At 34.7% G+C, this 14636-nt stretch overlaps 1 protein-coding gene across 3 annotated transcripts in view; it reads left to right on the top strand.

The window, feature by feature from the left end:
* The window catches only part of LOC114347035 (227 kDa spindle- and centromere-associated protein-like), a 1075867-nt gene that overhangs the window by 242466 nt on the left and 818765 nt on the right, over positions 1-14636 (top strand). The window lies entirely within an intron of this gene.

Raw genomic sequence — 14636 nt, forward strand, 5'->3', positions numbered from 1 at the left:
AATTACTGCGTAGGGATATTGGTCAAGTTACAGAATATGTAAGAGGTGTAACAAGTAGAAAGGTCATTAAGAGAGCTGAAGGAATAATGCGGAGCACTGCAAGACACTCGAGATACGATCCAGAAAATAACACAGCCCAACAGTGTCTGGATACATTAAAACAAAAACTCTCCGTCTATTCAGGACGATTAAGAAGGTATAAAGTTAGTAACAACCGAAAATGTGACAATGCACTTTTTGAGAACTCTGAGAAGGCGTTCTACCGAAAACTCAATTCCACCGTAGAAAGTGTCGACAAGTCTTACCCAAGCCAAGAAGAAATTCATGAGTTTTGGGGAAATCAACTTTCCACACCAGCTGTTTTTAACAACAATGCTGGCTGGATAGAAGATACGACGCACAACTGTCACCACTACGTCACTGCTAACTACGAACCATTCACGACTGAAGAAGTCTCAAATGTCATCAAAGAGCTTCATAACTGGAAATCTCCTGGACCAGACGGAGTCCAGAACTTCTGGCTTAAAAAGTTTTGGAGTATTCATGAGTGCTTATCAACATTAATTAATCATGTTATTTCTAATCCGCAGGAATTACCATCATTTCTAACTCAGGGAACTACTTATTTAATACCCAAGGATCAAAATAACACCCAAGATCCATCCAAGTACCGCCCAATTACTTGTCTTCCAACTTTGTATAAATTGGTCACATCCTGTGTAACCCGGCGTATCTACCAACATTGTGCTCTTAACAATATCATAGAGCCTCAACAGAAAGGATGCGCTAAGGGTTCCATGGGTTGCAAAGAACAGCTTATCATCGACTCAGTCATTTCTAACCAGGTATTCACTAAAAAAAGGAATCTTTTTACTGCTTTTATTGACTATAAAAAGGCCTTTGATTCAGTACCGCATGAATGGCTAATAGATATATTGAAAATATACAAAGTCGATGATAACATAGTGACCTTTTTAAGGCATATAATGAGAGATTGGAAGACTAAAATTCACCTCCAAATACCTGGTGAAAACAATATCGAAACCGAAAATATCGCAATCAACCGGGGCCTATTTCAAGGAGACTCGTTGAGTCCATTGTGGTTCTGTTTAGCTTTGAACCCCCTTTCCCAGCTATTAAACTCCACTGACTCAGGTTTTAGCATTAAAAGCAATAATACTGTGGTAGAGAAGCTCAATCATCTGTTGTATATGGATGATTTGAAATTAATGGCTTCCACTCGAGAACACCTAGAAGAGATGCTAAAAACTGTAGAAACATTCTCTAATGATATTAGTATGCAGTTCGGTCTAGACAAGTGCCGTGTTTTGAATATAGTCAGAGGAAAGGTACAGCCCGGTGGATTCGATATGCAAAATGGCCAGAACATCGAGGCCATGGGCGACAACGATATGTACAAATATCTTGGAGTAAAGCAGGCGCGGAAAATTGACCATAAGCAAATGAAAACTGAGATAACTACTGAGTTTATAAGAAGGGTAAAACAGCTGCTTCGTTCACAGCTTAACAGTAAAAATTTGTTTAAGGCACTAAACACCTACGCTTGTTCCGCGCTTAGCTATTCATTTGGTATTGTTAAGTGGACAAAAACGGATATAGAAAATCTTCAGCGAAAAGTATGAACACACCTCACAAAGGCACAAAAACACCACCCTAAAAGTGCAGTAGAACGAACGACATTACCCCGGTATTTAGGAGGAAGAGGGCTTATGGATATAGGTGAGCAATTAGATAAACAAATTGCTAATTTAAGAACTTATTTTCAGAAGCAGGCTGAGATATCTACTCTACACCGCGCCATTTGCGCAGTAGATGACACAACACCAATCAAACTGAGGGAACCAGAAATGCGCTTAAACCACCTTACTAAGGACGAAAAACTGCGCGCCTGGATGGGTAAACCTCTGCACGGGCGACATCCCAATGAGGTCAGCCAAGACTATGTCGACAATACAGCGTCGAACTATTGGTTGACATCAGGAAAGATGTTCCCTGAAACGGAGGGTTCATTACTGGCCATTCAGGATCAGGTTATACCAACCAGAAATTACCTGAAATATATCGTCAAAGACCCTCAGGTTCAAAACGACAGATGCCGATATGGATGTCAAGCCCAAGAAACCATCCAACATATTACAGGGGGCTGCCAAGCATTTGCTGCAACTGAATATAAGGAACGGCATGACGCAGTGGGAAAAATCCTTCATCAAGAGATAGCTAACAAGCTGGGACTCCTCCAAACGGACCATCTCCCATATTATCAATACGTTCCTGAGAGTATGCTTGAGGATGGCAACTACAAGCTATACTGGGACCGCAGTGTGCTCACAGACCAAACAGTGGCACATAATAGACCAGATCTCGTACTAGTTAATAAATTAACAAGACAAACAACACTAATTGATGTGGCGATACCTAACAACAATAATCTACGTAGTAAATTTACTGAAAAGATCGCCAAGTATAGAGATCTGGAAATTCAAATACGGAGACAATGGAGAATGCAAAGTACCCAGACGATACCTATTGTTATATCTACTACTGGAGTCATTCCGAAGACCCTCCTCGAAAGCATAAAAAAGCTGGGTCTCAATGAACATCTTTATAAGACCATGCAGAAAGCTGTACTACTTGCGACGGCCAGAAGTGTACGAAAATTTTTGGGAGATACACCTGCATTCCAAGTCACCTAGGGCTCGATAACACGGAAAGAGTCCCACCAGAGCTCAATCCTTTTGATACCGTAGGTATCTGGGATGAGTCAATTTCCCCCTTAGAGGGAGTGTGAGCCGTATGGCTAAATCTGGATAATAATCAAAACAGAAGTCAAAATAACAGATCAAATAACAATTACAATAATAATAGAAATAATAATGGACGTGGAGGTTATAATAATTATAACCAAAATAATAATAATAATAGGGGATATAATAATTACAGAGACAATAATAATAGAAATAATGGTTATAGAAATAACTATAATAATAATAATGACAATTTTTACAATAATAATGATAATAATGGTGATAGCAGACGATCACCAAGACGAGACATGGGTAGTTCGGGTTCGAATCAGCCTTCCAACAACAATAGTAGAAATAGTGATAATAGGGCACAATTTAGTGTAAATAATGTAGTCATGGATGGTGAAATTTCTGATCAACCATCAACGTCATCAGGTGTTCAAATGGAGTCATTTGAACAGAATTTTGTAGATCGCACCTGCTAGGCAATATAGCAACCAAACTGTACGAGCATCATAGGGAATTTTTGGACATGGGAGCTAATGTTGTATCTAAAAAGTTCAGGGGATTAATTTTTATTAAAGTTCAATTTTGTGGTCAATATTTTAAAGTTTTATTGGATACAGGGTCAGAGATTTCATTAATTAGTCAAGATGTCATTAAAAATTTGAATTTGGAAGATTCATGTTTTAAAATTCCAAAGTTAAGTTTAGTAGGTGCAAATAATAAAACGATTACACATGTAAATAAAAGTATTGTTGGTCATATTAAATTAATTAAAAAAAAATTATATTCTACAACTGATTGTCATTGATAAGATGAAATATGATATTATGATTGGATCGGATATGTTAGACAAAATGGGTATGGTAATCAATTATGAGAAAGGTTTGGTACAAGTAGAGGAGGAGTGTGTGAAATTTGAGGAAGAATTATGTCCAGAAAAGGGCAAGGAATTGATGAATACGAGGAGAATGTATATGGAGGATAATGAAATATTTAATGAATTAAGTCCAGAAAAGGGCAATGAATTGATAAATAATGATTATATAGATATTAATAATGCATTATATGAGGATGTTGATGATGATGTGTGTAAAAGTAGTATGGATATAATGGAGGAGGAAGTAATATGTAAGAAAGAGTGGATAGGAGAAGTGAAGAAAATATTATTAAAGTATGAAGGACTCATAAATGAGGAAAATAGATTTGCTAGTGATTATGTTCACAAAATAGAAGTTAGAAATATCCAAGATTTTAGACCGAAAACATATCCGATACCATATAGATACCGAAGTGAGGTAAATAGAGAAGTAGAAAAGATGTTAGAAAATGGAATAATAGAAAAATGTAATTCAAGAATAATAAATCCAATTGTTGTAGTCAAAAAGAGCAGTGGAGAATTAAGACTTTGTCTAGATGCAAGAAATTTAAATAATCACACCATACCGCAATATGAAGCACCTGCTACAACGGAAACTATTTTCGGGAGAATAACGGGGGCAAAATATTATAGCAAAGTAGATCTGAGACATAGTTTTTGGTTAATTCCTTTAGCCCATGAATCCAGAGATTATACAGCTTTCATGATAGATGGTGTTCTGTACAGATTTTGTGTTGTGCCTTATGGTTTGCAAAGTTCATGTAGTGCTTTAGTTCGTGCTCTTCATAATATTTTAGATAAATATGATGATTTTATTCTTCATTATATAGACGATATCCTTATACTTTCAAAAGATGAATTTTCACACCTAAAACATATAGAAATATTATTAAGAGAATTAGATTTAGCGGGTCTTAAAATGAATATAAAGAAATGTCAATTTTTTCAAGATAGTGTTACGTTTTTGGGATATAAAATAGATAATTTGGGAGTTTCAATGGATGAGGAGAGAGTAGAAAGAATAAAGGAGTACCCTACTCCTAAAAATATTAAAAATTTGCGTGGTTTTCTTGGTTTGATCAACTATTTTAAAAGGCTTGTGCCTGATTTGAGCCAAAAGATAGTTCCTTTAAATCATTTACTCAAGAAGGGAGTGAAATGGTATTTTTCATTATTTTAATTTGCGTTTGAAAATATTTTTTTAATATAAATGATTTGTATAAATATTACCAGGGACAGATTAAAGTTTATAGAATAAGAAATTTTTTTTAATAAATATAATTAATATAATAGTTAAAATTTTAAATGAAAAATTTAAATTTTACTTAAAAAAAATTATCAATTTTTCATTTAGGGCAATTGTCATGATTTTAAATAGTTATTATGATTTTTAAGATACCCAAACCATAGAATAGTTAAAATAATAGATAATTTAGTAATTTTAGTAAAGCCCAAAGTATATGGATAATCATTTTTATTATTGCCACTGTTGAGGGGTATCGTTGATTGGAAAGTTGAGAAGAATAAGAATTATAAAAATAACTAAAGTTATGAGATCACTTAGTAATAATTAAATAGTTATAAGATGATTTTATTTAAGAGTATAAAAGTAGAATTACATAAGAAATCAAAATAGGTAATCCTATATCAAAGATGATATTTGAATGGAATATAAATTAGAAATTTGTTACTAGAACCTATAATAATTTAAAATTTGAGTTTTACCAGAGATTTGCTTATAGTTGTATCACACAATAGTCTTATTTATTCGTAAGAATCATCAAAAGGTTCCATTTTTCCAAAACTCACTTCGAAAGGAACTTCGTTAAGGTGATACGTCTTGCATCACTTAGCTGCATGTGTGGATTTGTGAAATTATGTTGAAATAGACATCAATCTAAAATTTGAGAACAATAGTTAGTTCAATATTAATATTATTAGTAGAAATTTTACCAAAAATGTGGAAAATAATTCAATAGAATCATAGCTTTGACAAGTGTCGAAACTTTAGGTAAAATTTAACGTATAAGAATGATCTTTTGAGGAAATGGCTCATGCATATTCAATTGCTGATTTATTTTGTATAAATTGAAAGTTATTTCAATCCTTAGTTTGTAGTAATTGTGTAAATATTTGAATTTTAATATGAGAGTGTAAGTGTTAAAGAAACTAAAAATGAAGTGTCGGACATTGAAGTGAACCCTAATAGAACTTTATTAAGGGCACCTAGGAAGAAGGACATTATGTCAAAATAAACTAGAAAGTTTAATCTATTCAATTCCCAGATTAGATTATACCCAAAGATTAGAATAGAATCACAATTTGGGTTCATATTTCCAGAATTTTCATCAAAATTATCATTTTGATGAAATGTCAAATTTATTGGAATTTTTTGATTGGTGAATTCAAATTCTCATAGCAAGGATTGTTATTAATAATTAATTTCCATTGGCTGTGAAGGTACGCCAAGCCAAAAAGAATCAATGAACTGTCAACGGATGGAATAGGCACGAAGACAATTAATGCAGCCACGATCACAAACCATACATACTTATAGACGTTTCACGTAAATTGTCAAGGTCAAGACAGCAAATTAGTTACCATTCCAATCCAGAGATGTCGCTGTCAGTCAATTCTCTTGTCATATTTAACAACTGACAGTTGACAATTAAATTAATTTGTTATTTACTTTTTATTTTACAGTTTTTGGCTTAAATATTTTATGGTGGTGTTACGTTTTTAATTAGATTTAATCACAATTTTAATCAATTGTATTAACCTCCTCTCCGTTTTTGTGAGTAGAATTTTTAGTTTACATTGATCATCCCTTGTTGTGTTTCTCCACATTTAAAAAAACAATATAATAGATCCTCAAACAGTTTATTCCAATATACAAGTGTGTCATCAACATTTCGGGCCTATATATTTTTGGAAGTTTGTGAAAGATTATATCTAAGGTATTTATCTAAACAATCATCCTACAAGATTATTTCAAAAATTTTCATTTAACTCAATATTACACATCAGTGCTTTCACGTGACACATGGCAGTATTGTTTATAGCATTTTGAAAACAAATTGGAATATTTGAAGTTTTCAGTAAAACATTGAATTGTCTTTCTGTTGTTTTAATTTCCTGCGAAATTTCATCAAAAATCCCGCAAAATTTATAATTTGAAATTCTCACGTAACTAAAATTTTTCAATTTAGTTCCCATTCCAATCAAGAGATGGCGTTAATTCGATCCGAAAGATTAACATGGCCGTGAAACGTCTATGAGTATGTATGGTTTGTGGCCACGATACAAGAGAGAGGTCCTAGAGAGAGACAGACAAGGTGCTGGAAACTTTGACAGGCCGTGTAATTTGAGTTGCCTATATTAACTTAAATCGGGGAAATGTAAAATTCTCAATATAAAAGTAACATAAAAACATAATCAAGGACTTCTTCACTTTATATAAAACAGTCACTAATTTAGTATTTAAATAGTTTTAAAATTATTTAACTTCCAAATGCTTTAGGAAAGTAGGTATTTGTTTTGATAAATACAAATAACAATTCTGAAAAGTATTTAAACTGATTTAAACACCAAGTATAGTACTATGTACTCTATTTACTCTGTAAATACAAAAAAGTATTTAAATTTTGAAATATGTACTGCCAATCAGCCCTGAAAGTTAAAATATGAGGTCCATTCAACGAACTGTCAATACTGATTCAATGGGGTCCATTTATATAGGCAACTCAAATTACACGGCCTGTCAAATTCTCCAGCACCTTGTCTGTCTCTCTGTAGAACCTCTTTCTTGTATGTTGGTGGCAATCTCGCTTCACTATTTGAATGGGACAGGGCCATTCCATCCGTATTGACAGTTCATTGAAAAGAATCCATTTTAGAGTGTTCCAGACCTTTGAACAGGCAACAGCTTGTTGCAAGTAGCTCCGCAAATTTTGGAAAAAAATGCGGTAAATCGTAAAAATTAAGTTCAAAAACTTTTATTCTACTAACCTGTATAAATAATCTTCATAGTGAAGCAAAATTTTTCAAAAATGACCCTCAATTTAATAAGAAAAGTGAAGAAGTGTTCTGCATATGCCGGTAACTACCATAGAATTTAGAACAAAAGACGGTGAAGGAGAATGGATTGGTTTCTTCTTGGATCCGAAGAGACTTCATAGCAGCATTCGTTGGTTTATCTTCATATTACATCGTGAAAGGTTGTACTGAACAGATTTTTTAATCGATCATGATCAAAATCAATGTTTTTCATTTTCTAGCTTTAGTATAACAAATTTTGAATATTCAAGATAATTTTGGGTTATCTTAGACTTAGTTTTTTTTTGTCAAATACTCTAATTTATTTCATAGTCAAATTCATTGCATCGTATTTCTTTATTCAGATTTTCGACGAGATAACCTAAAATAAATAATTTAGCGTTAGATAGATCAACAGATATTTCAAATTGATATCATATTGATCTGATCTATATTATTGTATAATTACCTTGTATTTTTGATGTTGCATAACAAAGCCTTTTATTTTCCAATATATTCTCAAGATTTCCGTACATATTCGACAGTATTTTGTTTTTCTTTATCCACCATTTTGTATAACTTTATTTTTTGTGTCGTTTTGTTCAATTGATATTTCAGAAATCTTTTTCTCACACCTCCACAGATAGGAGATTTCATGCAGGTTTTTACATTAAATCTGAGCTAGTTAGGTAAGTGATTAATAGATGGCGCCGGGCAAAATCAATATTAAAATCTTATAAATCAATATTGATGAATATTAAAATCAAATAATCAATATTTTAAAATTAAAATAAACTAATATAAATAAATACAAATTAAATAATCAATAAAAAAAATCAATAATTAAATATTTTAAAATTATAATAAATAGAATATAAATAAAAATATTTCAATAATAATATTAAAATCAATAAATTAAATAAATTAAAAATATATAATAATTAGCTTACCAACGAGGAAGCTAAACACAAAGGAAGCTAAGCTAAATATTAAATAAATATAAATAAATAAAAAATAAAATAAATAGCTAAATTAATATAAATAAAATTTAATATAAATAAGTTAATTAACATATAATATAATAATTGGCTCAACCAACGTGGGACGATAAAATAAATATAGGGCAAAATTGTCACATATTAAATAATCAATATTAAAATTTTGAGTCTGATATATTCTACAAAATGGCAGATGGACGTAGATCTGTTTCGAAGACGACAAAGGAAGAAGAGGAACAGAAAGAAGAAAAATCTGAGCTTGAAAGATTCATGGAATTAATATTGACAAAGATAGAAGAAAATAATAATAAAATAGAAAGAAAATTAATTCACTTAGATGAAAACAACAAGAAAATGGGAACTAAATTAGAGGGAAATAGTAAATCAATAGAACAAAAATTAGAAGAAAATAGTCGAAAAACAGAAGAAAATAATAAATCATTAGAGCAAAAATTAGTAGAAAATAGTAAAAAAGTAGAACAAAAATTAGTAGAAAATAGTCAAAAAGTAGAACAAAAATTAGTAGAAAATAGTCAAAAAGTAGAACAAAAATTAGAAGAAAATAGTCAAAAGATGAAAGACAAGTTGGAAGAAAATAACAGAAAAGCAGAAGAAAATAGTCAGAGGTTGGAAAAGAAATTAGAAGAAAACATTAAAAGAATAGAAGAACAAATGGAACAGAGAGTAAATAAGAGTATTGGAGAAGTGAAAATGTTGTACGGAGAGATCATGAGTAAACATGAAAATTTAGAAACTAAATTAACTGTTGAAAATCAGGAGATAAAAACACAAATACAAGAGCATAAAGAAAGAATAAATATAGTAGAAGAAGATATAGAAAAGGAAGCAGAGTGGACGAACCGAAGATTTAACATGGTAGATGAAAATATAAATCAAATCAAGAAAGATCAGAAAACATCAAAGGAGAAGGAGGATCAATTGGAGAATAAATTAAAGTTTGAAGTAAAAGAAGTTAAGCAAGAGGTAGAAAAGATGGAGAAGAAGATTAGGAATACAACAAAAGGAACAATAGTCGATACTATAGAAACATCGGAGAACAGAATTTATTTTAATGGGGACTATAAATCTAAACATCCAGTACCATTTATTCGTATACTCACAACCAAATATTTGCAATACAATGACTTCGACGAATTTCGTGAAGTCATTAGAAATCAGCTGAAGGGTGAAGCGTTGATTTGGTACACGAATGTGGAGAATGAAATCCAAGATTTTGATAGTTTTAAAATGAAGTTTTTGGAATTTTTCTGGGGACAGTCCAGACAACAAGTTGTAAGAGCAGAATTGTTTGGAGGAAGATATAACTCCAACTCTAGAACAAGCATGCATCTATATGCTATGAAGTTATATAGTGCTGCCCAGTATCTGGATGGAAAACTAACAGAGAAGGAACTGGTGAACCACATAGTAGTTCATTTTGAAAGTCAGATAGAGAATATCCGACTAAATTTCCATTTTACCGACTTCAACATGCTCTGCAATTTTCTTATTGAAAAGAAAAAAGCTTTTCAAAGTTACAGATCTAGAAATAATAATAATGGCAATTTTCAAAATTTTATTGATAATAATAATTATAATGACAACAGAAATGATAATAATAATAATAACAATAATCAAAATTGGAATAATAAAAATAACAATAATAATAACAATAATAACCTGTGGGAGTTTTATGTCAGTTCTTCTATCAGGCGCGACCCCCTGCGAATGGGGGATGCTTTCTGGGTATTCGTAGCGCCAATACCCAGAGAGTAGCAGGAATACTTGCTGTGGAACAAAAACTGACACCTGGCAGTAGGTATAAAATGCACACCCATGAGAATGGAGACTAATAGTTTATGTTTAGGGCCGCTGCCTGGGGATCGCCAGGGCACGTCTGGAGCCGACGCTGGACGTGACAGCATGCGGGACGTCGGTGGCAGGGTGTTGAGGAGGCGGGCCCCTGTCACACAAACAGCTACAGCCCAACAACAAGAACAACCACAAGTGAGCCAAACAACAGCAAGAGCTCCACTCGCTGAAAGTGCTGCGCCGGAACATCAGCCGGCGCTCACTCAGGCGGGACGACCGAGGCAGCGCATGAAATGGACTGTGTCCATTAACGAAAGCATTTTGCGCTTCTATTATAAGGTGACAAACCTCGGTCAAGAAACGATCGGCTACAGACAACAGCTGTATGCCGAATTTTGCAGGGAGTGCCCAGATATTCAAGTATCGGAGCAAAGAGTATCAGATCAATACCGGGTAATCATAAGAAACAACCTTATCCCAGAGACTAGACGCAATACGATCAAAAGCGAAGTCGAACGGGAGATTAATAATCAAGAGCTAGTTTTAGATCAAGTCCCTAATGAAATCCTTGATGAGCAGATTCCTGAGATTCCCATACCAGAAACTCAACCTGACAATACACAGCAGGAAAACAACGAGTTGCGCGATAGTCTAGAAAACGAAATGGCTCGTGCCGTACAAGAGTTTAATGGAACAAATCCACTTAGCAGACCACCGCTACCACGAATAAACTCTTGTAAGAAACTAGGTGCGCTGTTACAAATTGTGAACACTGAAGTCCTACCCATTTATGTCGTTGAAGCCCACACATTGGAATATCTGCATATGCTAATCTACTGTGCAGCAACAGCAATTGCCAATGTAATGGGCGTTAAGATCAGAACACGACGGGGTACTAATAACGGAAGGACTGGTAACAGAATTGCACCCTGGGAAAAAAGACTTCTCGGAAAAATTGAATTACTGCGTAGGGATATTGGTCAAGTCACAGAATATATAAGAGGTGTAACAAGTAGAAAAGTCATTAAGAGAGCTGAAGAAATAATGCGGAGCACTGCAAGACACTCGAGATACGATCCAGAAAATAACACAGCCCAACAGTGTCTGGATACATTAAAACAAAAACTCTCCGTCTATTCAGGACGATTAAGAAGGTATAAAGTTAGTAACAACCGAAAATGTGACAATGCACTTTTTGAGAACTCTGAGAAGGCGTTTTACCGAAAACTCAATTCCACCGTAGAAAGTGTCGACAAGTCTTACCCAAGCCAAGAAGAAATTCATGAGTTTTGGGGAAATCAACTTTCCACACCAGCTGCTTTTAACAACAATGCTGGCTGGATAGAAGATACGACGCACAACTGTCACCACTACGTCACTGCTAACTACGAACCATTCACGACTGAAGAAGTCTCAAATGTCATCAAAGAGCTTCATAACTGGAAATCTCCTGGACCCGACGGAGTTCAGAACTTCTGGCTTAAAAAGTTTTGGAGTATTCATGAGTGCTTATCAACATTAATTAATCATGTTATTTCTAATCCGCAGGAATTGCCATCATTTCTAACTCAGGGAACTACTTATTTAATACCTAAGGATCAAAATAACACCCAAGATCCATCCAAGTACCGCCCAATTACTTGTCTTCCAACTTTGTATAAATTGGTCACATCCTGTGTAACCCGGCGTATCTACCAACACTGTGCTCTAAACAATATCATAGAGCCTCAACAGAAAGGATGCGCTAAGGGTTCCATGGGTGGCAAAGAACAGCTTATCATCGACTCAGTCATTTCTAACCAGGCATTCGCTAAAAAAAGGAACCTTTTTACTGCTTTTATTGACTATAAAAAGGCGTTTGATTCAGTACCGCATGAATGGCTAATAGATATATTGAAAATATACAAAGTCGATGATAACATAGTGACCTTTTTAAGGCATATAATGAGAGATTGGAAGACTAAAATTCACCTCCAAATACCTGGTGAAAACAATATCGAAACCGAAAATATCGCAATCAACCGGGGCCTGTTTCAAGGAGACTCGTTGAGTCCATTGTGGTTCTGTTTAGCTTTGAACCCCCTTTCCCAGCTATTAAACGCCACTGACTCAGGTTTTAGCATTAAAAGCAATAATACTGTGGTAGCGAAGCTCAATCATCTGTTGTATATGGATGATTTGAAATTAATGGCTTCTACTCGAGAACACGTAGAAGAGATGCTAAAAACTGTAGAAACATTCTCTAATGATATTAGTATGCAGTTCGGTCTAGACAAGTGCCGTGTTTTGAATATAGTCAGAGGAAAGGTACAGCCCGGTGGATTCGATATGCAAAATGGCCAGAACATCGAGGCCATGGGCGATAACGATATGTACAAATATCTTGGAGTAAAGCAGGCGCGGAAAATTGACCATAAGCAAATGAAAACGGAGATAACTACTGAGTTTATAAGAAGGGTAAAACAGCTGCTTCGTTCACAGCTTAACAGTAAAAATTTGTTTAAGGCACTAAACACCTACGCTTGTTCCGCGCTTAGCTATTCATTTGGTATTGTTAGGTGGACAAAAACGGATATAGAAAATCTTCAGCGAAAAGTACGAACACACCTCACAAAGGCACAAAAACACCACCCTAAAAGTACAGTAGAACGAACGACATTACCCCGGTATTTAGAAGGAAGAGGACTTATGGATATATGTGAGCAATTAGATAAACAGATTGCTAATTTAAGAACATATTTTCAGATGCAGGCTGAGACATCTACTCTACACCGCGCAGTAGATGACACAACACCGATCAAACTGAGGGAACCAGAAATGCGCCGAAACCACCTCACTAAAAACGAAAAAATGCGCACCTGGATGGGTAAACCTCTGCACGGGCGACATCCCAATGAGGTCAGCCAAGACTATGTCGACAATACAGCGTCGAACTATTGGTTGACATCAGGAAAGATGTTCCCTGAAACGGAGGGTTCATTACTGGCCATTCAGGATCAGGTTATACCAACCAGAAATTACCTGAAATATATCATCAAAGACCCTCAGGTTCAAAACGACAGATGCCGATATGGATGTCAAGCCCAAGAAACCATCCAACATCTTACAGGGGGCTGCCAGGCATTTGCTGCAACTGAATACAAGGAACGGCATGACGCAGTGGGAAAAATCCTTCATCAAGAGATAGCTATCAAGCTGGGACTTCTCCAAACGCACCATCTCCCGTATTATCAATACCTCCCTGAGAGTATGCTTGAGGATGGCAACTACAAGCTATACTGGGACCGCACTGTGCTCACAGACCAAACAGTGGCACATAATAGACCAGATCTCGTACTAGTTAATAAATTAACAAGACAGACAACACTAATTGATGTGGCGATACCTAACAACAATAATCTGCGTAGTAAATTTACTGAAAAGATCGCCAAGTACAGAGATCTGGAAATTCAAATACGAAGGCAATGGAGAATGCAAAGTACCCAGACGATACCAATTATTATGTCTACTACTGGAGTCATTCCGAAGACCCTCCTCGAAAGCATAAAAAAGTTGGGTCTAAATGAACACCTTTTTAAGACCATGCAGAAAGCTGTACTACTTGCGACGGCCAGATCCGTACGAAAATTTCTGGGAGAAACTCCAGCATACCAAGTCACCTAGGGCTCGAAAACACGGAAAGAGTCCCACCAGAACTCAATCCTTTTGATACCGTAGGTATCTGGGATGAGTCAATTTTCCCCTTAGAGGGAGTGTGAGCCGTATGGCTAAATCTGGGATAACAATAATTATAATAATCAAAACAGAAGTCAAAATAACAGATCAAATAACAATTACAATAATAATAGAAATAATGGTTATAGAAATAACTATAATAATAATAATGACAATTTTTACAATAATAATGATAATAATGGTGATAGCAGACGATCACCAAGACGAGACATGGGTAGTTCGGGTTCGAATCAGCCTTCCAACAACAATAGTAGAAATAGTGATAATAGGGCACAATTTAGTGTAAATAATGTAGTCATGGATGGTGAAATTTCTGATCAACCATCAACGTCATCAGGTGTTCAAATGGAGTCATTTGAACAGAATTTTGTAGATCGCACCTGCTAGGCAATATAGCAACCAAACTGT

The sequence above is a fragment of the Diabrotica virgifera genome, chromosome 1 (genome assembly GCF_917563875.1).
Source record: "Diabrotica virgifera virgifera chromosome 1, PGI_DIABVI_V3a".
Lineage (NCBI taxonomy): Eukaryota > Metazoa > Arthropoda > Insecta > Coleoptera > Chrysomelidae > Diabrotica > Diabrotica virgifera.